This window comes from Balaenoptera borealis, assembly GCF_965194805.1.
Source record: "Balaenoptera borealis genome assembly, chromosome: 9".
NCBI classification, from domain to species: Eukaryota; Metazoa; Chordata; class Mammalia; order Artiodactyla; family Balaenopteridae; genus Balaenoptera; species Balaenoptera borealis.
This window is the reverse complement of record NC_138873.1, coordinates 63,436,451-63,461,181: the sequence shown is the minus strand read 5'-3', so window position 1 is coordinate 63,461,181 and position 24,731 is coordinate 63,436,451. Positions and strand designations below refer to the sequence as shown.

The following is a 24,731-nucleotide window of genomic DNA, read 5'->3' as shown; positions in this document are numbered from 1 at the left end:
TTTGATATTGAGCTGTATGAGTTATTTGTATATTTTGGAAATTAATCCCTTATCTGTTGCATCATTTGCAAATATTTTCTCCCATTCTGTAGGTTGTCTTTTCATTTTGTTAATGGTTTCCTTTGCTATTCATAAGCTTTTCAACTTAATTAGGTCCCATTTGTTTATTTTGCTTTTGTTTCCATTTTTCTAGGAGACAGATCCAAAGAAATGTTGCTGCAATTTATGTTCAAATAGTTTTATAGAATCCAGGGTTACATATAGGTCTTTAATCCATTTTGAGTTTATTTTTGTATATGGTGTCAGAGAATGTTCTAATTTTATTCTTTTACAAGTAGCTGTCCAAGTTTTCCCAGCCCCACTTTTCTCCAGTATATATTTTTTGTCTCCTTTGTCATAGATTAATTAACCATAAATGAGTGGGTTAATTTCTGGGCTTTCTATCCTGTTCCATTGATCTATGTGTCTGCCTTTGTGCCAGTATCATACTGTTTTGATTACTGTAGCTTTGTAGTATAGTCTGAAGTCAGGGTGTGTGCTTCTTCCAGTTCTGTTCTTCTTTAACAAGATTGTTTTGGCTATTTGGGGTCTTTTGTGTTTCTAAACAAATTTAAAAATTATTCGTTCTAGTTCTGTGAAAAATGCTGTTGATAATTTGATAGGGATTGCGTTAAATATATAGACTGCTTTCAGTAGTATGGTCATTTTAACAATACTGATTCTTCCAATCCAAGAACATGATATATCTTTCCATCTGTTTGTGTCATCTCCAATTTCTTTCATCAGCATCTTAAAGTTTTCCAAGTACAGGTCTTTTGCCTCTTTTTTTAAAAAAATAAATTTATTTATTTATTTATTTTTGTCTGCATTGGGTCTTCGTTGCTGTGCCCACACTTTCTCTAGTTGTGGCGAGTGGGGGCTACTCTTCATTGTGGTGCGTGGGCTTCTCATTGTGGTGGCTTCTCTTGTTTTGGAGCATGGGCTCTAGGCACGTGGGCTTCAGTAGCTGTGGCACGTGGGCTCAGTAGTTGTGGCTCACAGGCTCTAGAGCTCAGGCTCAGTAGTTGTGGTGCACGGGCTTAGTTGCTCCACAGCATGAGGGATCTTCCCGGACCAGGGCTCGAACCTGTGTCCTCTGCATTGGCAGGTGGATTCTTAACCACTGTGCCACCAGGGAAGTCCCTCATTTGTCTCTTTAGTTAGGTTTATTCCTAGGTATTTTATTCTTTTTGATGCAATGGTAAATAGGATTGTTTCCTTAATTTCTCTTTCTGATATTTTGTTGTTAGGGTATAGGACTGTAATAGATTTCTGTATATTAATTTTGTATACTGCAACTTTATTTAATTCATTGATGAGCTCTAGTAGTTTTCTGGTGGCATATTTAGGATTTTCTATGCATAGTATCATGTTATCTGCAAACAGTGACAGTTTTACTTCTTCCTTTCCGATTTGGTTTCCTTTTATTTGTTTTCCTTCTCTGGTTGCTGTGCTAGGGCTTCCGAAACTATGTTGAGTAAAAGTGGCAAGAGTGAGCATCCTTGTCATATTCCTCACCTTAGAGGGAATACTTTCATGTTTTCACCATTGTGTATTATGTTACCTGTGGGTTTGTCATATATGGCCTTTATTACGTTGAAGCAGGTTCCCTGTGCCCGCTTTCTGAAGTGTTTTCCCAAATCCTAAGCTTTGCCCATTGGATTTGACCATGGACTGTTTTCTCTCAGCTCTAGCAATGTGTTTGATTCTGCTAGGTTACTTCGAATCACATGGCCTCCTGTGTGCATGCAAAGCAAACCACATGATATTCACCTAAAAGGACAACATGAAATCATCTTCTTAATTTGATGGTTTAGAACTCAAACACCAAATAAGATTGACCATAGTATTTTTTTAAAGGTATCTAACTTAGAGGATTTTACTTTATCTTTAAAGTACAAATGTCTCAAAAATCTCTAATCTACATTATCTTTACCTCTCACATTTGTGCATGTTCAAGGAAATAATATTTCTTCAAACTCTAATGAATTTTGTAAGAACTATAAATGAATTATACTCAAACACGTACTTACATGTATGAATATTCAAATAAATTACTGAATAAACCAATGAGGTATTGGATATATATAGTTTTGGGCCTTTTCTTTCTACCCTGTTTTTAAACTCTGAATTTTTCTATATATTGCATTTTGTAAAATTTCTTTAGATTTCTTTGTTTACCAATGTTCTCATCTACTGTATCCAATATTCTAATAAATCCATATGTGTTTTATATCAATAATTCATTTTCTGTTTGGAATTTCCTTTTATATTTTATTATATATATATATTTTATATAACTCCTTTTTAATTCAGCATGTGTGTGTATGATTTTGGGTTTGGGTTCCTATTCTTTCACTTTGTTTTTTGTTTTTTTTCTTTTATTTGTAATCCTTTAAACATATTCATTATGTATATGTATTATGTATTATCTTTCAGATTACTGTATTATCTCTTAGACTTGGGATGGTGATACTCTTATTTGGTTAATCTACTATCTCTATCTTTTGATGAATTGCTTCTTTATATAGTTTTACATCTTTGTTGTTGAACTCATACTCAGTGGGAGACTATATTTTATGGGATTCCAACATATTCCTAAAATGAGGAAGTATCTTTAGATGGTGATTTTGCCCTTGTTTCTGCCCAAGGGATTTTACTTATTTTTGTAATATTATCTCACCTCCTAGATTCCAGCACCACATGAGCTATGGAAAATCTGTCCATATATCCATGCATGATGTAGACATGGTGTTTCTATTATTTAGTGGAGGCGTTTTTCCTATTCACAGCTCCATACAGAGCCAAGCTTTCCTAAGTAAGAATACAGATTACAGTTTTTCTTTGTTTATGTAGCTGTGTGAATTCAGTTGATCTCTAGACTTTTTGAAGAAGTTGCAACTCCAATCTCTAGCTTCTAAAGCCTTTATCTGAATACAGTATTTCTCTGGGCATCTAGAGCACTAATTCACACAATGATTGCTTAGATCATTACTTCCTTCTGTCAAGAACTGTGAAAGATTAGAGATTTTATCCTACTTTCAAGCTATCAAGTCCGCCTGCCACAGTTTCGCAGATGCTAGCAGAAGACATGAGACTCCTAGATGAGAGGTGAAGGATAGTTTATTGTTCACAACAATAGCAGTAAACAGAGTATTAGTATTTTCTTGTGCTTGTTTACCAAACTTCAAATCCAACAGGAAAATGCAGAGGGCCAGGTGAAACTTGAACACTCAGTGGATATATTTAGGAGAGGGACCATGAGTTTAAGGATCCTGGATCTTTTATGTCTGACTTTTTCTCAAAAGGCACTATCTTTATTTTCCAATCTGTAACCAAATCTGCATTTTGCTGCAGAGAGAAACATCATTTCTAAATTCCAAGTCTGTTTGCCACATAGATTCCTTCAAAAGATAGGAACAAAATGACAGTGTCTCTCTCACAAGACCTGCCCTAATGTGAGAAACCCATAGGGAATGTCTTCCAATACTTTGTTTCTAGACCCTAGAAATTTACCCTTAATTTTTTTGGGGGGCGTTCTAAGTATTCTATCATTTTGCAGTTAAATTATAACCAGTATGTCAACATATTTGAAATAGGGAGAGAATAGTCTATCTTGCATGTTTTCTCACATAATTACTTCTCCCTTTAAAAAATTTAGGCTCAAAATTGTTTTCCTGATCACTTTGAATTTATTCTAGTCTCTTCTGCCATTGATTTTTGCCATTGATTTTTACAAGAAAAAGAAATCTGAGATTTTAATGTTCCTAATTTATAAGTAAGCTGCTTTGTCTCCCTTTGGTATATTTTAAGATTATTCTCTTTGATTGTAGATATTATGCATTTTCACTCCAATTTTCTTCAATGTTCTAGTTACATCAATATACTAGTTACAACTAAAATGTTAAACTTGTTCTTGGAGTATTTCATTTCATTTTTGATCCCTAGATAGATGTTAATAAAACCAAATTATCAATCATTTCACTTCTATGTGTTCTAAACACATTATATAAATCAACTTCATTAGTTACTCATTTGGAAAAAAAACAACTATGCCTATATATTCCACAGGTACCAATAAACCTCTCCAGAAACTGAGCACAGTTGAATTATTTGTGTCCATCTATTTAATATGATTTATTCCCTGATATCATTCCTATAGTTTGGGTCACTGTCACCAAAAAGAGTTTTAACCCTGTTTTAGAGTGCAGTCTCTTTGTATCTTTATAATTGTGATCACAGTCTCTTTGTATCTTTATAATTGTGATCATTAACAAGTATTTATGCTGTGATAAGTAATGGGTTGGGTGCTGTTGGACTTCAGGCAGAGTGACTGCACTTCAGAGATAAAATTCTACTCTACAGCTTTAATTGGACTTTAGCAAAATGTGTATGTGTGTATTAGACATTTTAATAAAGTATATAAATGCAGATTTAATATATTCATGAACATACAAAATTTAAGAAACCTCAGTGTTCATGAAGATGTAATCGGGATATAATGGGAATCATGAGTTTAATTCTTAATTTCCTAAACTTTCTAAAAATGCTTCATTCCAGACCTGCCAATAGCCTGAATATGACTATGAGTAGGGTTTAGTTTCAAAGAAAAAGTAAACATATTAAGGACATTTTGATGTAAGTTGTACTTTTCAACTTTTTCAAAAGGAGAATTCCATGGCATTCTTTCACTTAGTTATAAAATTTACATAAATAATGGCCTATTCTAAACTGCTGTTGGTAATAACTTTACTTTTCATTTTTCTTCATGCTAATATTTAGCCATGTGGAGGATTTTTCTCTGTATTGCCGTCAGACAGCATTAAGCTCTTTTTGTTGTTGTTACCTTTCTATTAAGCCAATTTTTCTTGTACCAGACTGGTACTGATAAAAGTGAACTTCCCTCAGTTGAGCAGGTTCAACTTACTTTAAGACCCACCCTATTTCTATGAGACTAACTGGATTTACCTATCTGTTTCCCTTGTGACCTCTCTTTCTCCATCCTACTAAATGTAATAATGATTTTATCACACTATTAAGCCTTGATAAAATAGATTTCCCTCTCCTTCTTATTCTGCTGATTTAACATCTGAAACTATTCAGGATTTTCCTTTATTATAATTTTCTTAATGGAAAATATAAAGATGTTGAAGGTGTTTTCATCTAATTGAGCCCCCAAATAAACAAAGTGGTCAAAGTAGAGGTAAGGAGTGTATGGAAATAACCTTATTTCTCCGGTTATCTTTATGAAGCTCCGTCAAATTGTCTTTACTGTTTTCTATTTTCTCTAGATATCATCTAATATTCCTTTTTTCCTTTATGAGAATCACATTTTGATCAAAACAAGGTATAATATACATACAAATGAGTATACATTTCACAGAGAGGTTAAATTTCTGTTAGCATTTACAAGTAACACTCAATTCAACACATTTATATACTGATTGAGTACAACTGTTAAACTTTCTTTTTAGAGCTGAGTAGCATTCCATTGTCTGGATGTACCACAGTTTATTCATTCATTCACTACTGAAGGACATCTTGGTTGCTTCCAAGTTTTGGCAATTATAAATAAAGCTGTTATAAACATTCATGCACAGGTTTTTGTATGGACGTACGTTTTCAGCTTATTTGGGTAAATACCAAGGAGCACAACTGCTGCACAGTATAGTAAGAATATTTTTAGTTTTGTACAAAACTATCTTCGAAACTGGTTGCACCATTTTGTACTCCCAACAATGAATGAGAGTTCCTGTTGCCCATATCCTCATTAGCCTTTGGTGTTGTTGGTGTTTTAGATTGTGGTTATTCTAAAAAGTGTATAGTGGTATCTCATTGTTATTTTGATTTTTAATTCCCGAATGCCATATGATGCTGAACATCTTTTCATATGCTTATTTGCCTTTGATGAGGTATCTGTTCAGATTTTTTTTCCCATTTTTTAATTGTGTTTTTCACTTTATTGAGTTTTAAGAGTACTTTGTATATTTTGGATAACAGTCCTTTATTAGATATGTCTTTTGAAACCATTTTTTTTTTTCCCAGTCTTTGGCTTGTCTTCTCATTTTCTTGACAGTATCCTTGCAGAGCAGAAGTTTTTGATTTTAATGAAGTCCAAATTATCATTTGTTTCTTTCATGGATTGTCTCTTTGGTGTTGTCTCTAAAAATTAATTGCCAAAGCCAAGGTCATCTGGTTTTCTCTGATGTTATTTTCTAAGAGTTTTATAGTTCTGCCTTTTACATTTTGGTCTATGATCCATTTTGAGTTAATTTTTGTGAAAGGTGTGAGGTCTATGTCTAGAATTATTTTTTCCCCTTATATATAAAGACTTATTTTTTAGAGCAGTTTTTGGTTCACATCAAAATTGAGAGGAAGGGACAGAGAGTTCCCATTTACCCACTGCCCCTACACATGTGTAGCTTCTCCCATTATCAACATCCCCCACCAGAGTGGTATATTTGTTGCAATTGATGAATCTCTATTGACAAAATCATAATCACCCAAGACCATAGTTTACATTAGGGTTCACTCTTGGTATTGCACTTTCTATAGGTTTGGACAAATCTATAAAGACATGTATCCATCATTATGGTATCATACAGAGTATTTTCACAGCCCTGTACTCTGCCTATTCATCCCCCACCTTCACCCCAACCAACTCCTGGCAACTACTGACACTTTTACTACTTTTGTAGTTTTGCCTTTTCCAGAATGTCATATAATTAGAATCATACAGTATGTAGCCTTTTCAAATTGGCTTTTTTAACTTAGTAATATTTATTTATAAATTCTTTTTTTTACAAAAGGATGTTCATTTGTTCCAGCGCCATTTGTTTAAAAAACTATCCTTTCTCCATTGAATAGTCTTTGCCCCTTTGTCAAAGATCAGCTGACTATATATTGTGTGGGTCTATTTTGGGGCTCTATGTTATGTTCCATTGACCTATCTATTATTTCCCCCATTTAATTTTATTTTGTTTTCTAGAAGATTATTTTTATAAAGTATCATTTATATTATCAGTTTCTAGAATAGTAATATTCTAACATTAATACATACATGGAATGCATTTAATGTATACATTTTCATTTTGGATTTCTTCAGCCAGAACTTAAATAAAGGCATTGAATAAATGAGCACTAAAATAAATTTTTATTGCACACATCTTTATTTTAGACATTTAAGAATTAAGAATTGTGTTTTTTGCAATAAGAAGTCCAAATGATGACAATTGTAGCTTAGCTTTAGCTCTACAAGATAAAAATTGTGTCATTAAACTGATGCAGATTGGTTATCTATTTAGAAAAAAACAAATTATTTTTGCCTTGTACCTTATTATAAAATAAATTTCAGATAGAATAAATATAACAAATGAAGGCAGAAAATAGCTTTTAAAAAGTATAGGAAAATATGTGTCTGGTCTCAAGCTGGGGAAGGTCTTACTAAGTATTCCAGCAAAGGAAAGGTTGATGGATTTGGCTATATAAAAATTTAATTAACCTGAAGTGAAAAAAAAGATATCATAAACAAATGTCAAACGTTTGCCATATATGTAAATCAAAGGCTTTATATTCTTATCCTATAAAAGTTTTAAGAATCAATAAGCAAAAGATAAACACTCTATTAGAAAAGTAAAAGGGAGACCCATGCAAGGAACATAAGACGTCCTAATGGCCAATAAACCTATGGAAAAAGGGCTTAATCACAAAAAAATGCATATTAAAACAATAATAAAATACCTCATTTTCCTTTTCACATTGGAATTTTTTTATTTTAATACCAAGTGTTGGCAAGATTGCATAGAAGCAAGTTAATGAGAGGAGCTGATATTCATTGAGGATTAACTTTGAGCCAGGAAATCTCACATGTGTCTGGTAGGATTGCACATTGTTACCAAACAAAAAACAAAAACAAACAAACAAAAAACTATACTTTATAATTATTTTATCACCTTATATTGTTTTATAAAGTTAACAGTTCTTTTTTTTTTTTTTTTTTTAAGAATGTGCTTACATTTTTTTGACTTCTAAATCTAAGGTTTTTTGATTAAGGCATGAAGAGTATGTATGGTATATCATACATTTGTCCTAAAGTTCATTAATTTAACTTTTTTTTTTTAAAATTATTTATTTATTTATTTATGGCTGTGTTGGGTCTTCGTTTCTGAGCGAGGGCTTTCTCTAGTTGCGGCAAGCAGGGGGCCACTCTTCATCACGGTGCACAGGCCTCTCACTATCGCGGCCTCTCTTGTTGCGGAGCACAGGCTCCAGACGCACAGGCTCAGCAATTGTGGCTCACGGGCCTAGTTGCTCTGCGGCATGTGGGATCTTCCCAGACCAGGGCTCGAACCTGTGTCCCCTGCATTGGCAGGCAGATTCTCAACCACTGCGCCACCAGGGAAGCCCCATTAATTTAACTTTTACTTTGTAAGATAATAACTTTAAATTTTATATCTACACTGCTAATTGTTTGGTTCATCTGTTAGCAGAACAGAATAGGACAATGAAGAACTCATCAGGTTTCTATATTTCCCCTAATGTTTACTGCCTTAGTTAAGTCACTTTTGTGCTTTCTTCCAATGTAAATAATTACACTTTTTGCAATTGCCCAAACTTGTGCCAAAAGTTTTGTAGTTAAAGCAAATAGAGCATTATGATATAATCACATCATCAAAATTGAGACAAAGTTGTTTAAGAGAAAAATAGAAAGCTGTAACCTGAAACTTGCAAAATATTTTTCTAAAAGAAACAAGAAAATGTACAGCAAACAGTGAAGACACATTTACTGTAAATTCCAGTGGGGGGCCCATATTTTCTGTTTTCAGTAAGAAAGCATTGCTAATCAGTCCCAACACAGTTTTTAGTACAAAGGTTAATTTCTATCTGAGAACCTAAATATGCCTAAGTCATGACCAACAGTATATTCAAAACTTACATCATACCAGGAAGGGTTTTATCCTGGTTGGAACACTTTGCAACATTGTTAAAATTGCTTCTATTAAGAAAAGCATAGGAACAACACAATTATGACTATGAATTATGTATGCACACAAGTATATGTTTTGTCTTCTTCCACAGAAACTTTGAGGAGAGACATTTATCATTATGAAACTATTATTTGTTGAGCAGGGATTATGTGTGTAGCACTGTTCTGGGTGCTTGGAAACATCATTGAAAACATAGATTAAAAATATGTCCTGTTGACTTCAAATTACAGCAAAGGAATAAAGACTCTATATAGCACATTATATATCATATTAGAAGGTGATGAGTAATGTGGAAATAAGAAAAAAAAGGGTTGAAAAGATAAGGGCTGGGATGGGAGTGAAGAGAGGTTTTAAATGTAAATAAGATAGTCAGGAGTTGAAAAAGTAATATATGAACAAATACTTTAAAAAGGTGAAGAAGTCAGCCATGGGATAACAGGAGGAAGAACACTTACAGGAAGAAAAAACAGTCAGTGCATTGGCTGAAAGGATGAAGTATGCCAGGCATGCAGATCCACTTTAGGATCTTCATGGGATGCAGTGTGGCTGGAGCAGAATGAATGGAGAGGAGGGTAGTAAGGAGTCAGGTCAGAGAAGTAATGAGGATGGGAGGGTTTGGCTCTTGCTGGGCTAGATAGCCCCTTTAAGGACTCCACTGGAGCCTGGTATCAACCATAGAAATATGGAGAAGGCATTAGATTCTGGATATGTTTTTAAGGCAGAGCTAACATTTTCTGGTGGATTGGAACTGGGGTGTGAGAGAGACAAGTGCTGAGGATAACCTCCTCTTTGCTCTGGAGAGAGACATTCATTTTGTTTTTCAAGGCTGTTCACTACATAAACATTTTTGACAAGATAGTTTGGAAGAAAAGGCAGGCAGGGCCTTGCTCTCAAGATGTGCAAAAATGTGAGACCCATGGAGAATTGCCTGCCATTGACCAATTTTTCCATCACGCAAGTTCCTTTGTTTGGCAAAACAGTGCTGCCGTACACTTTGCCATACACGTTGTCTAAGTCAGAAGCTTAACAGTCATTTCTAAGCCCTTCATTTTGCTGGGAGTATTGCAACAAAGATATGCCTTCTTCCTGCTGTAGCTGACCATGAAAAATCCTTGCACCCATATTGGGACCTTGAGTGAAACCAGCCTTAGGATTAAGCCAGTTCTGATGAAGACAGGACAGAGAAATGGAAAGTAACTGGACTTTAATGACAGTGTTCAAAAACTCTTTCAATGCTCACCTGTGCCCACAGCAATCTTTAAACATTTTATTTCTTATATTGTTTGTGGATTTGAGTTGGATTTTCAGTTACTTACAGCAAAAATCTACTCTTTCCATTCTTTAAGATAAAACTAGACTTCTCCCTGTAATATTTTCCTAATGTTAAAAGGTATTTTCGTCGATTTTTTCACGTAATTACTGTTTTTAGCATTTAAAAACTTTGACCTACTTGCTTTCCAATTTTCCAAAAATTTAGTGTTTTTAGGTTACCTTTCAATTTTTTATAAATTCCATAAGAATGTCATAATGCATTCAGCATTTCTTTTTGTACGTAGAAAGTATATCTCTGCTCCAGAATGGTATGAGAGCATACCATACTGAATGATAATAACATTCGGTAATCATAGATATGCTTTTTCCAATAATACTAGTATTTAAAAATAAAATCTGGAGGAGCGACATTACCAAACCGGCAGAGTAGGAGACCTCAGTCTCCATGCCCCCTGAAGATCAACAACTAGATAGCTATCCACAAAAAAAAAGCAGCTCTTAGATTGCTCAGGAGCCCATGTATGAAACTTCAGGAAACACAGTAGAACAAAAAAACCTGCGAAGAACCACACAAAAAGGGAAGAAAGAACGGTTTTCTTCTGCCTGCATCATCCCACCACAGAGGCAGGCACTGCTCAGCACTAAGAGGGAAAACCTCACCTAGAAAGACTTCCCTCTCTGGGAAAGGGAGAAGGGAGTGAGTGACCAGCTTCCTCAGCCATTTGGGGCACAACATGAAGGACCGTGCTTTGGTTTCACCCCATCCAGAGCCTGGCAAAGCTGAGAGTATCTAGATGGCCAGGAACAAGGAAGAAGAACAGGGGCTACGGGTGTTAGCCACACGGTGGGAATGACCATGGTTCCCAGCGACCTGCTCCACAGAGGGCCCCAGAAGCTTTCACTACTGAAGAAACCAATGGCCAGCACAGCTACCATAGACCCCCTACAGAGCTGACCACTTTTTGCCTCACAGATACTCAGTTTGCAGGCGCCAGCCACCTGAGTCCCTCCCTGCTCTTTCTCCTTCCTGCCCTGCCGGAGCCAGGATTTGCACAGGCCTCCAGCCCCTGCCTTTGCGGCTGCATGAGTACAAGACAGCCTAGACCTGGGTGTCTGACCCCTACTGCTGTGTGAGCCTTGGGGGCTAGACCCTGTGCACCTTCACACGGCAGTTCTGATGCCCGTGACTGGGTCCCTACGTGCATGCCGGTGGTGAGATCCGGTGACCATGAAATGCACACTCAGATCAGGCCCTATATCCTCCCATTGGCCTGCACCATCAGGCTCACCTACAGCTATGTCCACCAGCTCTGCACCTGTACACCTCTAGCCCAAGTCACTCACTAGCCTCCACTCCCATGAACTCACCCATAGGAAGACCCTGCAGTGGCAAGAGTACAGCTGAGTGCTGAAAGCTAAGGTCCCCACAGCTGCTTGTGAACCCAGCTCTAGACCTGTCTCCTGTAGCTGGCCTGCTCTGCTGGCCTTGCTTGCGACCAGACCCTCTGACTGTGTACCTGTGTCCCGCTGGCCCAACTTCCCTCAGCAGCCTTCACTGCCATGCTCACGTCCGTGGCAAGACGCTGCAGCCACAGGAGTGCATGCTGACCCCAGAACCCCTGCAGTTGCCAGAGTGGCTCCAGTTGGCCCTGGTTTTGCTGCTGGCCCTGGCCCCCCGCCAGAACGTGTGTATTTGCAACCTGCCCCAGGCCAGTGTGTGCGCATCACTCCAGCTACCACCACTACCTGCAACTGGACCTGGAGGCACTGCTGAGAACCCCAACATCACTTGTAGCTACTGCTGAACACGCACAGCCCTCACCAAAGACTACACAGGTGTTGATGCTGCAGACTCCAGTGATCTGAGCCAAAGAGATACAGCCCCACCATCCCAGAGCTACTGTGTGCCCTACACCAGCTCCCTATGCGACTAGGCTCGCGGTCACAGTGTGCTCCAGTGCCGCCACCTGAAGGTGAAGTTCTTTCCTTGCCCGAAGTCAGTCCGTCAAATCTAAAAGAGGTGCCTGCTTCTTCAAATGTGCAGACACCTTCGCAAGACTGCAGGGATCAGAAAGAATCAGGGAAACAGGGCACCACTGAAGGAAATGACCGCAAAGAAATAGAGATACATGAATTGCCTGACAAAGAATTTGAAATAATTGTTCTGAAGATGCTCAGAGAGCTACAGGAGAACCCAAATATACAGCACATTAAAAGGATCATAAACCATCATCAAGTAGGATTTATCCCTGGGATACAAGAATAATTCAAATCAATAAATGTGAAACAAGACACTAATAGAATGAAAAACAAAAGTCATATGATCATCTCAATAGATGAAGAAAAAGCATTTGACAAAACTAAAGGTTTTTGGTTTTTGTTTTGTGGGGTGCGGTAGGGGAGAAGTAGTCCAGGATGGGTTACTGCATTACCTTTAAGAAAGGCAAGGTCAAATTGTAAACTTAAAGCCTGAGAGCTATCAAGTAATGGTAGTTAATTTTAATTGTATGTTTCCAAATGGCAGCTATTGTTCCTCTAAACACGTAGTAACTGATTTAATGCTTAACACAGCATGGGGAATTAGGCATGTTTGCTATCATCAGGCCACTACGACACAAAGAGTAACTCAGCCAAGGTCCTGCAGGATTCATGCCCCAAATCCCTGCTTCAACCATTCCATGTATTATTTGTTATCCATCGTGGTTCATTCTGCTTCTTCTAATTTCATAACCTAGCTTGAGAGTATTTTATCATTGTTTGTTTGTAATCAGTTGTCATTGAATTTAGTTTGCCATATGTTATACATAATTTTCATGGGAGATGCATTTATAAGGGATGGAACACAGGTTTTCATGTTAAAGAAAAACTTACAATTTGCCAGATTTGAGCTTGAACTTTGATGCACTAGGAGGTATTTTGCAGGTAAGTCCTTTTAATACAAAAATAAGTACAAGGATGAACATGAGACTCACAGAGTGGGCTTAATAGGAACTCTTCACCATCTGGCTATTTCTATCAGTAGAGTAACACTGAAAATCCTCACAGGAAACAAACTAACATGTTTGTGTCTGTCAAAAGAATGACACCTTAGAAACAAAAAAAATGGAATCACTGAGTGATAGGAAAATTCTGACAGTCTATGTTTATCATTGGTGTGAATTTATGACTGTATAAAGCAGTGCTATTCTCTCATCTGTACACAGTATTGGCTGTATCACTACAAGAAATATATATATTAGTGATTGAAAACATCTGAGGAATAAACTAAAAAATAATAGGTGATGCTGTATTGCCAGCTCTTGGTACAGCCTGGAGTTAATAGTGAGCACATATACCTTGTTCGTGTTTTTCTAGCACCTCCCACCTAAGGGAAATAATAGCACGTTTCAGGTTACAGCTCTCTATTTATCTCTTAAACCACCCTGTCTCAATTCTGATGTTGTGATTATATCACGGGGTTGTATCTACCTTAACTACATAGCTTCTGGCATTACTTGGAGAAACAGAAATGGCTGTATAATTATTTGGTTTGGAAGACAAAAGCCCTCAAGGGAATTTTATTAAGGAATTGAAAGTCAAAGAAGTGCAGAAATATGATTATCTCATCATAAAGGAGTTAGTTAAATTGTGATTAAAGAGCAATACAAAACAGTTCTGTTAACACAGGCAAAATGGTTGGTGAAATCACTACACAAAAGCTGACAGAGCAGGTGCAGTGCTGATATTGAATCCATCCTGAGCTGTGGGCCCAATCAAATGGTTTCCTTTACCTACCCTGTTTAGGGCCAGGTTGGCTGAGGCTGCAGCAGGGCTGAATTCAGACGCCAGATAGAGTTTGGGACCCTGCGCCTGTAGGCATGTGTGTAAAATGGAAATCATCCATAGGGACCTCTAGTAGTATATGATTCTAAATTATACTCTATTTTTTAAAAAATCATATGAAAGTTTTGATATTTGGAAAAAAAATTACAACAATACCGAAGTCTAATTTTCATTAATCCAGCTGCCTACAGATGCCACACATTTTTTGAGGGAGAGATGAAGACCATGTAGCTAAAAAATAACTTGAATAATTGGCACAAAAGCTATTTATTTGAGTCCAGAGTATAAATTAAGCTTCTGGTGAGAAGGGCAATAATTTGAGGAAGCTACAAACTCCTTTGAACTCTCAGAAATAAGGTTTACTACAGCTGGCTTAATTCACCCAGAAAAACTAGCAGTTTTTCTGAACCTTCCTGTGGTTCCTTTTGTGTCTCTAAAAGTGTAAAGCAAAGGGGATAAAGGAGAGGGTGCTTTTTTCCAAGTGGGGAGCCTCTGGCCTCTTATTGCAACAACCAGGCCCTAGAGAAAAATTTAAGAGGTCAATTCTCCTCAGCAACAGAATAAAAAATATCGCCTGTATCATAATTTTGCACTGAAAACATGTAGTTCTCACTAAATCTTGTGAAATATAAACTAACAGTATTACCCCAAATGACTAAACACATACTTGAACTGACAAATTTAGGACATTTTATTACATTTCTTATCACAGAAGAATTTGCTTTGGTATGCAAATTTTAAAATGCATGAATATATGGATCTAAGCCAAAAATACTAATCAATAAAACACAACAGAGTGCAATTTTCATAATTACAAGCTGAACTAAGCAGTATAGCAAGACTTAAGGTACAGTCTTGATTGTTCCATTACGATAAATGCATGCCCTTCGGTTGTCTTCTAGGGAGGAGAAATGTCAGTTACTGCAGGGTAGATTTCTTTAAGGTTTTTTTAGAGACATTAAAACAGGACAACATTTCAGAAGGGATTTAAGATTATTTTCTTGCTGTAAAATTGTAACTGTCATGTGTTTTTTGTTAGATCATTCTGGCAGGAATGAGAAAAGGTGGATTAGAGTTGAGAGTGGTGCCGGGGAGGTCTGTCTGGAGACTTCTGAGGTTTTGGGAAAGAGTGGACAAAGCCTGGACTAAGACGTTGATGGCGAGTGTCATGTGGGATGGTTTTGGATTAGAGAAACCTCCCTGAGGTAGGACTGTGTGCCACAGGAATGTGAGCCTAGCACAGAGTTCCATGCTAGCACAAATGCAGTGGCTTCTTGCCCTATGAGCTTTTCATAGGAATGCAAATTTGTTTAATTTTTCTCTACCATAGTTTAGCACTGATCTCAACACATAAACTATATATAGTCTTTCACCCAGCAATCCCCCTTTCAGAATTTATTCAAATAAATAAATTAAGGAAGTATAAAAAGTAAAGAGGACACACAGTTGTAAAGCAATTATACTCCAATTAAATGTTAAAAAAAAAAAAAGGAAAGAGGACACAAAATAGGGCTGTGAGAGCTCCAACCCAAGACTAGTTACTTCCTCTTCCATCTTGCAGAATAGAGATAGCTCTTATCTGCAGCAGGATCATCATTTCATTACTGTTATGTAACTGTGCATGTGTGATGCCTGCTTATTTCTTTTTATACATTGTGGAAAAGTAAGTAAGCTTTCCAGTGACATAGTAAAAAATTATATTCGCAACACAAATGTTAGAGCCAGGTGACATGGGTTGCTAAAGGCATTATAAAGGCTTATTATAAAAGGTATTTATCACAGAGTTTCAACATTTCCTGGTTGGAGATTGAGATGTTGGAAAGCCACACTCGGGGTTTCCCACAACCTTGCAGAAATTCAATCTAGACAACTTGAAACTAATCACCACTGACCTGAACTTCTCTCACGTGGATCTTGAACAACAGAAGGAGTCCTGATTGATTACCGCAGCCTGTTTTGCTTTTTGTTTTGTTTTTTATTATGGTATATCTTTCTAGCTCTTTCAGATAACTGTTACTTATAAAAGACTTGTCAGTGTATTTTTCCCAGGGGACTTAAAAACAGTCCTCTGTGGAACTGTATGAGGTATATACATGGAAATGTTAAAGACAAAAAAGTAAACACTTAAATAACAGCAATTAGCATTGTTTAAAAAATTATAATTATAGTCATGATAGATATTAAAACAACAATGATGACGATAATAATAGCAGTTAATATTGATTGAACACTTACTTTATGATCAAGCAAAGGTACTCTTTTAAGGGTTTTACATACAAACATATTGAATTCTTATGACAAAATCCGTGAGCCTAGTTCTATAATTGTCCCTATTTTACAGTGCTTGATTCCATGGAACCTGACTTTACAACCAGGACTGTACTTCATTTAACTCCATTCATTACTAAAGAAGTTCGTGTGTGTGTGTGTGCACGTGCATGTGTGTGTGTATTTTCCCTCCCTTTCATCCTTTCATTCATTATATATACACATACAGATTGGAAATCAGTAGATATCTATTTAAATGTTAACTGTTTATTTCTGATGGAAGATTCAAGGGATTTTTGATCTTCATTGTGCACACCTTTCTGCATTATTTGAAATTTTATCGAGAAGATATCATTTTTAATAAAACTATTTGAAAACTAAAATATATCGCTATACGGAAAATGTTTGAAATACATTGTTAAAAAAAGTAGGTTTCCAAATTCGTATGCATTTATGATGACAATGTGGTACTCTTGAGCCTACACGTACACCCACACACATACCCACACTTACAGGTAAAATGGTGGAAGTACATCAAAATCTTAGTTATAATTATCTACGGGTGATGAAATTATGCATAGTTTCAATTTTCTTCTTTTTGGCTAAAATGAACTTTATCATTTTACTATACATTAACATATATTATTTTGTAATAGAAATAAAAGCCAAAAAAATAATAATAACCTTAAAGAAGAAAAAGAAAGTGAAAGAGAAAAAACAGGGAAGTGGAGTTGGAAGCACCTTGGGTGTAAAACCTACTTCTGGTGCCATCATTTACTGGCTGTCACTTCACCTATCTAAACCTCAAATTCTTTATTTGTCAAGAAGTTTATAGTAATAATACCTCATAGGATTACTCTTTGAAGCAGATTACATAGTTTATGTGAAACGTAGTTATGAAAATGAATTCAAACTCTAGGAATGACTCTTCTGTTTGGACTAAAGCTCAAGAAACCATATAACACAATTTCTAGTGGGAAAAAGAGGTGTGGCTTCAGGCTAATGTGGAAAACTTATAGTTCTTCCTAAACTAGATCCACTTAGCTACTTATCTAACCAATATGTTCGTTGCCTTTTTGGTGGTATTCCCATTCTCTGTCTTAGACTTGCACAACTTCAAGCAATCGGATTCACAGAAAAATGTCACACTCAGTGTTTGCCCTTCTTTCCATTCAATGCCAAAAGCATAATAACAGTTTCTGGATTCCTTGCCTACTCCACAAATAATGGAGCTTGAGATTAAAACACATTCTTGTTTCCCCATGGTACTTTCTACCTCACTCTTAGACTGAATCCTTTCCCAAACTTCAGATCACTGACTGTGGCCATAATATCCAGCTTAGTCCTTATCAGTTAACTTCCAAATATGAACACCGCTTCTCCCCCTTGACTTCAAAGTTTTGAGAACATCTAGGGTTTTATGCTCCAGGGCACTGCCTCTCTGCTTGTGCCCCCGCAGGAGAGACCTCACAGATGGCGGAAGGCATGATGACTCTGGGCTGCCTTTATAACAGATCCTTTTTCTGGTTCTATAACTCCACAGTTTTTAAAGTTTGGGGGCCAGGATGCCCCAAGCAATGGTGTCTATTGGAGAGCCTCATGTAACTGAATCCATTATTCTATGTTTGAAGGATGTTGCTGATCTCCAGAATGGGTAACATGAAAAGGCTGTCTACTTTTTGTACCTTTTATATTTAATCAATTGACCAACTAACCCAACAAATAATTTTCTTTATTCCCAATTTGTTTAATTCTTAACAATTTTAAGTTTGCTATCTTGTTAGTCTGTTCCTACTACTGACTGACCCATGTCAGCATGATGGACATGTGGCCTTCTAAACACTGCTTTGAACCTATATTAGAGCATTTATCGTGTTCTATTACTAATATGATTTTTTATATTGGAATATATTTGATTTACAATGTAGTATTAATTTCAGGTGTACAGCAAAGTGGTTTAGCTATACACATACCTATATCTATTCTTTTTCAGATTATTTTCCCATATAGGTTATTACGGAGTATTGAGTAGAGTTCCCTGTGCTATACAGTAGGTCCTTGTTGATTATCTGTTTTATATATAGTAGTGTGTATATGTTAATCCCAATCTCCTAATTTATCCCTACCCTCCTTTCCCCTTTGGTAACCATAAGTTTGTTTTCTATGTCTGTGAGTCTGTTTCTGTTTTGTAAATAAATTCATTTGTATCATTTTTTTAGATTCCACATATAAGTGATATTATATGATATTTGTCTTTGTCTGACTTACTTCACTTAGTATGATAATCTCTTGATCCATCCATGTTGCTGCAAATCACATTATTTCATTCTTCTTTATGGCTGAGTAATATTCCATTGTATATATGTACGACAACTTCTTTATCCATTCATCTGTTGATGGACATTTAGGTTGCTTTCATGTCTTGGCTATTGTAAATAGTGCTGCTATGAACATTCGGGTGCAAGTATCTTTTCAAATTATGTTTTTCTTCTGATATATGCCCAGGAGTGGGATTGTTGGATCATATGGTAGCTCTGTTTTTAGTTTTTAAGGAACCTCCATACTGTTCTCCATAGTGGTTGTACCAATTTGCATTCCCACCAACAGTGTAGGAGAGTTCCCTTTTCTCCACACCCTCTCCAACATTTATTGTTCATAGACTTTTTGATGATGGCCATTCTTACTGGCGTGAGGTGATAACCTCATTGTAGTTTTGACTTGCATTTTTCTAATAATTAGTGATGCTGAGCATCTTTTCATGTGCTTTAGGAAACCATAAACAAAACAAAAGGACAACCCACAGAATGAGAGAAAATATTTGCAAACAATGTGCCCAACAAGGGATTAATCTCCAAAAAATACAAACAGCTCATACAGCTCAAAAGCAAAAACACAACTCAATCAAAAAAATGCGCAGAAGCTTTAAATAGACTTTTGTTGTGTTCTATTTTTAAATGTTCATTTTTTTTGTTTTTCTCTTGGATTATACTTTTTGCTCTCTGAGGATAATCACATCATCCAAAAATGACCCCACTTCTTCTTGGCCCCAGGATCCAGAGGCCTCATCAGGCTGTTGATTCAATCCATCCTAGGTGAAAGTAAATTAGCCTCAGCATCCTGGAATCTGTTCTGGGGAAATCATTTATAGTGATTTGCTTGTGCCACATGTATGTGGTACTTGGCTTTGGATAAACAAAAAATAGTGATTTACATTTTTTAATACAATTATATAATGAAGTTTGGTGGTTCAGTTTTATGCTCAATGTCATATTTGTGGTAAGTACTAAAAAATGTTTCTCAAAGAAATGTTGAGTTAGAAGGAAAATAACATTGTAACAGAATCATAATGTTGGCTATGAGACATCAGTATTAGACTCCATTCATTCTTAAAATGGGAGTTAATATTTAGGGATCAAATGAGGTGACATGTTTGAAAATGTTTTCACAAAAATAGGTTTTAGCACATTCAGTTAATGTTAAACTTACTATGCCTAAAACACAAAGAACCACTGTTAAGATATTCTATATGTTAAATTAGTTGGACTTCAGTGACCAATTATCATTATCACCGCCATCATCATTATCCTTATCATCCTGATGATAACAATAACAACTATAAGTATTTAGTGAGGGTTTACTATGTGCTAAAAATGGTTTTTGTTATTTTTATAATTCCTCTAAACTTTGTGACTTGCAAAGTAGGTATTATTCTCTCAGTTTGACAAGATGAGGAAACTGAAGCTCAAAGAGGGTAGCTTGAGCAGCACAGCAGAGCCAGTACATGACAGAGATTAAAATAAAATTGTAAACCATAGGTTCTCATCTGGAATCACCAGGTGACTGGAATGATAATAAGACAGATTAGTTGTTTTTTCTTACAAATGTAATGGTTTTTTCAAAACATATGTGGATAAAGGGCAAGCAATTGGAGAGTACCTGTAGATCTGCTCTTTGGGATTCTGCATCCACAAGCTGTCCACCTATTCTCTGAATTACTCATCCCTCTGCCAGGGTCTCAGCTTGTGTACTTGGGATATATGAGTTGATTGGCACAAGAGTTACCCAGCTGGACTTAAAAGGAATGACCATGCTTAAGAATATAAGTTATTCAAAAATTAACTTACTCTTCACAGCTTATTTTTAACAATGGCATTATATTGAAATCAGATTTTGTTATTTGATTTCTGAAGCTATCAACACAACAGGACTCCTTTAATGTTTTAACCATCAATATTTAGTTTTGCTAAAGTCAACATTGACAACTGTACCTGGTATAGATTTGTGTAAATATTCTCTTGCCATTTATGTGATAATTACTATGGAAAATTGCCTTCACAATCTCCAGAACAATCCCCAGTGCTTTCTATCACCATTATTTCAGGAACAGTGTAATCTTCCAGAATTTCATTCCTGACTTCCAAGAAACATTAATTTCTCTAGCTTCAAGATTCACATGAATACAATTTAGATGATATTGCTGTCCTGAAGCTTTCTTTAAATGAGATAATATATGTAGAATGTTTCATACATACATGCCTGCTCATTAAATTATAATTCCTTTCCTATTTTCACCCACCTAGAATGAATCAACCTTTGGAAAAGACAAGGCAATAAAAGATTTTGTGTCATAGTGAATATATTCATGAAATTTTAAGAAGTACAGTGATTTTGTGTCTGTAACACATCAATCTTATACGACCAATTTTTCTTAAGGAAAAATTTTTAAAAATAGTTTAACTTGAAGTGAGGGTATACATAAATGTCCCTAAGAGTAAAGGCTTATTAAAACTACTTCTTGCCTGAGCCCTCTCTTGAGGTTTGGGAATCGAGCACAGCTTCACTTTATCCCTTTTAACCACATCCACTTAATTTCTCTATTAAGTAGTTCTGCTCCATTTGACCCAGAGACTCTTAACCCTTATTCCAATTCTCTACATTTTAAGTGAAGAATAAAAATAACACCTGTATTATTCCTCGGAGGGTTATTGTGAGGAGCAAAATGAAAATAAATGAAAGTGAAAGGACATTCACAAGCTGAAAATATTGAAATAAATATGTTAGAATTATTCTGTGAGGAGCTACCTTGAGTGGATAGATCCTTTAATCACAGATTTCAAAGTCTAAAAAACTGAGGTGGAGATTGCTTATGTCACACACATCTACTTTTCTCCTCTTTCCCTGGGTACATTATTAGAATACTTTTCTTGATCTTCCTTTATGTGTGACCCAGCGACTAAGTTGTAATCAGCAGAGTTTGAGCAGAAAGATGTATTTGACTCCCAGACTTGCCTCATAAAAACCTCCCATGTAGACTCGTTATTTTTTTTTATTGTTTTCACTTAAAAATCCTGGAATGGAGACAATTGGCAAGGTGACCCTGGGCACACTTTGTTCAAAGTGGCAAAGTCTCTGTCTCCATGGGTCAATGAATAACTATGAGTGAGAGAGAGAGAGATGCATCATTGACACGTAAGGAAAAAATAATCTATGATGCAGATTTGGGTCAATTTGTTACAGCAGTCAGAATAAACCTAAGATAGAAAGCTACTCTAATCGTGCTGAGATATACTTTCATTTATTTTGATTCAATTAAGTCCTTCTAATGAAAACTTGAAAAGTAAAACATTTGCCAAAATCAACATAGGACATTTGCTGCCAAAAACTGAGCTATACAAGTATTTCTCAGTACTCATTTATGGAAACTATAGATGTGAATAATGCTTCTAATGCTCATAAAGTTTTACAGTGTTGTCCTGATGATTATTTTGTATATTTTATGTAAAGTGATTATTATATTATCAGGATTATAGTCAGTATTCTTTAAATAGTACCTTAATTATCCATGGGTATCGCTGAGTTTTTCAACCTTTCAAAAGAGGTACTGCTACTAACAATTTGTTACTAATAAAAATTACTATGTGCTTGGGATATTCTTAGAACTTTACATGCATTTTCTCATTTAATTCACACAACAACTCTCAGAATAAATACTACTATGACTCTAATTTAACAGACAAGGAAACTGAAGAGTAAGAGATAAGCATCTTGCCCAAGGTCACACACAATACTGGTCAAGATAAGCTAGGTCATACTGCAATAAACAAAGCAAATTTTAGAGGCTTGACAAAGTTTCTTCCTAAAGCTACAAGTTAGTAAGTTTCCATGGGTTCAAGCTCACTATTGTTGCTCAGGGACCCAAGCTGACTAAGTCCTCATTTGGAACCAGCTTTTCCTCCCACTTTAACAAGAGGAAACAGACATGACAAATCATGCACTGATCCTGAAGCTTTTCCCAGAAGTGATACATGCTGTTTTTTTCACGTTTGGAGAGTTAAAGCATGTCACAGGATCACACCAACTTTCAAAGAGGAAAGTACAATCCTACCGTATGCCAATCCTACCATATCTCCAAAAAAAAAAAAAGAGATGTGAATCTCTTTTATGAACAGCCTTATATCTAAAGGTTACAGCCAGTAAGTAGTGGAAGCAAATTGCAAACTCAGGCAGTCTGGCTGTAAAGTTAGGACTTCTAACCATTATGTTCTGTTCCCTAGATAACAGGGGTCTTGGGTGTATTGGAATGAGATTTAAGCAAGGAGTCATAGACATTGCCTTTCTGACAGGAACCTGATAACTTCTTTGTGACTGGGTACCATGGACACATGACCTCTGTTCACAGGGTTTCACCATTGTCTTATACACCTTGAGAAGTTAGGGCCAATGGCATCCAGGGCCCCTTTCTGTTCCTGTCAAACATGTTCTAGGGATACAATTATAAATCCAAGCCTCTTTTCCAAGAATACTTCTACTATTGGTCATGTAGAATGTTATCCCTGAATCTGACCATAACAACCTGGTTTTGATTCATATCCTTCCTTCAGTTGGCTGAGTAATAAGGTCACCTTGCTTTTGTATAATGCTTTGCAATCTACAATGGTCTTTCATAATCCGATCTCCTACCACATCCACAAGTTCTGAAGGTGTGGGGGAAAGTAATTTATAGGATATCAGCAAGCAACTTTTCATCTTTTTTTTCATTGTCCTGTATAGAATTTCTCACCAAGAGACAGGCTATAGTGTGACAGCCATTGCTGATATAGAGGAAATTAACTATTTTGTCATTTTAAAATTGTGTTTGGAATACAATTTTATATGGTGTTGTTATTTAATGGAGTCTCAATTTAAAATGAAATAAACTAGAAACTGAAAATAAATATTGCCTTTGGTTAAATATGACTAAATATACATGTTTATCTCAACTCAGCTTTTCCTACTCCCCCAAGAAAAACATTAAATAATGGAATTTTGAAAGGTATAATCCTATAAAGACAAAGTAAACAAGAGAGCAGATACCTTTTTCTTACTTTTTATTGGCCTGTTTAGTACTGTATATAAAATTTAAAGCATTTTTTGACATCTGTATAAAATTAAGAATCATCACCACAATCTAGATAGTAAATTTATCCATCATCCAAGAGGTCCCTTGTGTGCCTTTGTAATCCCACTCTTCCTTATCTCCCTGCCACCAAAACACCCACCCATCTTTAGGCAACCACTGATCTGATTTCTGTCCCTAGGTTAGTTTGCATTTTCTAGAAATTTATATAAATTGAATCTTATATTGTTTTTTCACCTGTTTTTTTTTTAACTCAGCATAAGAGATTCACCCATGTTGTTGCTATATCAATAGCTAAATCTTTTAATCACTAAGTATTATTCCAATGCATAAATATAATACAATTTATCCACAGACTATTTGGTGGATATTTCAGTTGCTTTCAAATTTGGACTTTTACAAAATTAAGCAGCTATGAACATGGATGCATGAGTTTTGGTATGGACATGTGCTTTCATTTTTCTTGAATAGTTACCTAGGAATAGAATGACTGGTTTGTCTGGCGGATGAAAGTATGACAATTTAAGAAAACGCAAAACTGTTTTCTAAGGTGGTTGGACCATAAGCATTCTTATCAGTAGTATAAGAGCTCAAGTTGTTTCCCATCCTTGACAACACTAAGTACAATGAGACTTTTACATGTTACCCATTTTAATAGGTATATAGTGGTATATAATTGTGATTTTAATTTGCATTTTCCTAGTGACTAATGATGTCAAGTATCATTTTATGTGTTTATTTGCCTTCCATATATCTTTCTTGGTGAAGTATTGGCTCAAAACTTTTTCCAATTTTTTAATTGGATTGCTTCTTATGTAATTATTGAGTTTTAAGATTCTCTCTCTCTCTCTCTATATATATATACACACACACATATATGTAATATATATATTTCATTTTATCTGATTTTATTTATATATATATACACATATGTATGTATATATATG

General features: G+C 35.8%; 1 long non-coding RNA gene across 1 annotated transcript; it reads left to right on the top strand.

Moving 5' to 3' along the window:
• Window positions 1-241: 241 nt before the first annotated feature.
• Window positions 242-21,409, top strand: LOC309635322. The gene is made up of 2 exons (XR_014248764.1): window positions 242-8,132; window positions 8,443-21,409. It is a non-coding gene; the product is annotated as an uncharacterized lncRNA (long non-coding RNA).
• The last annotated feature ends 3,322 nt before the right edge of the window (window positions 21,410-24,731 follow it).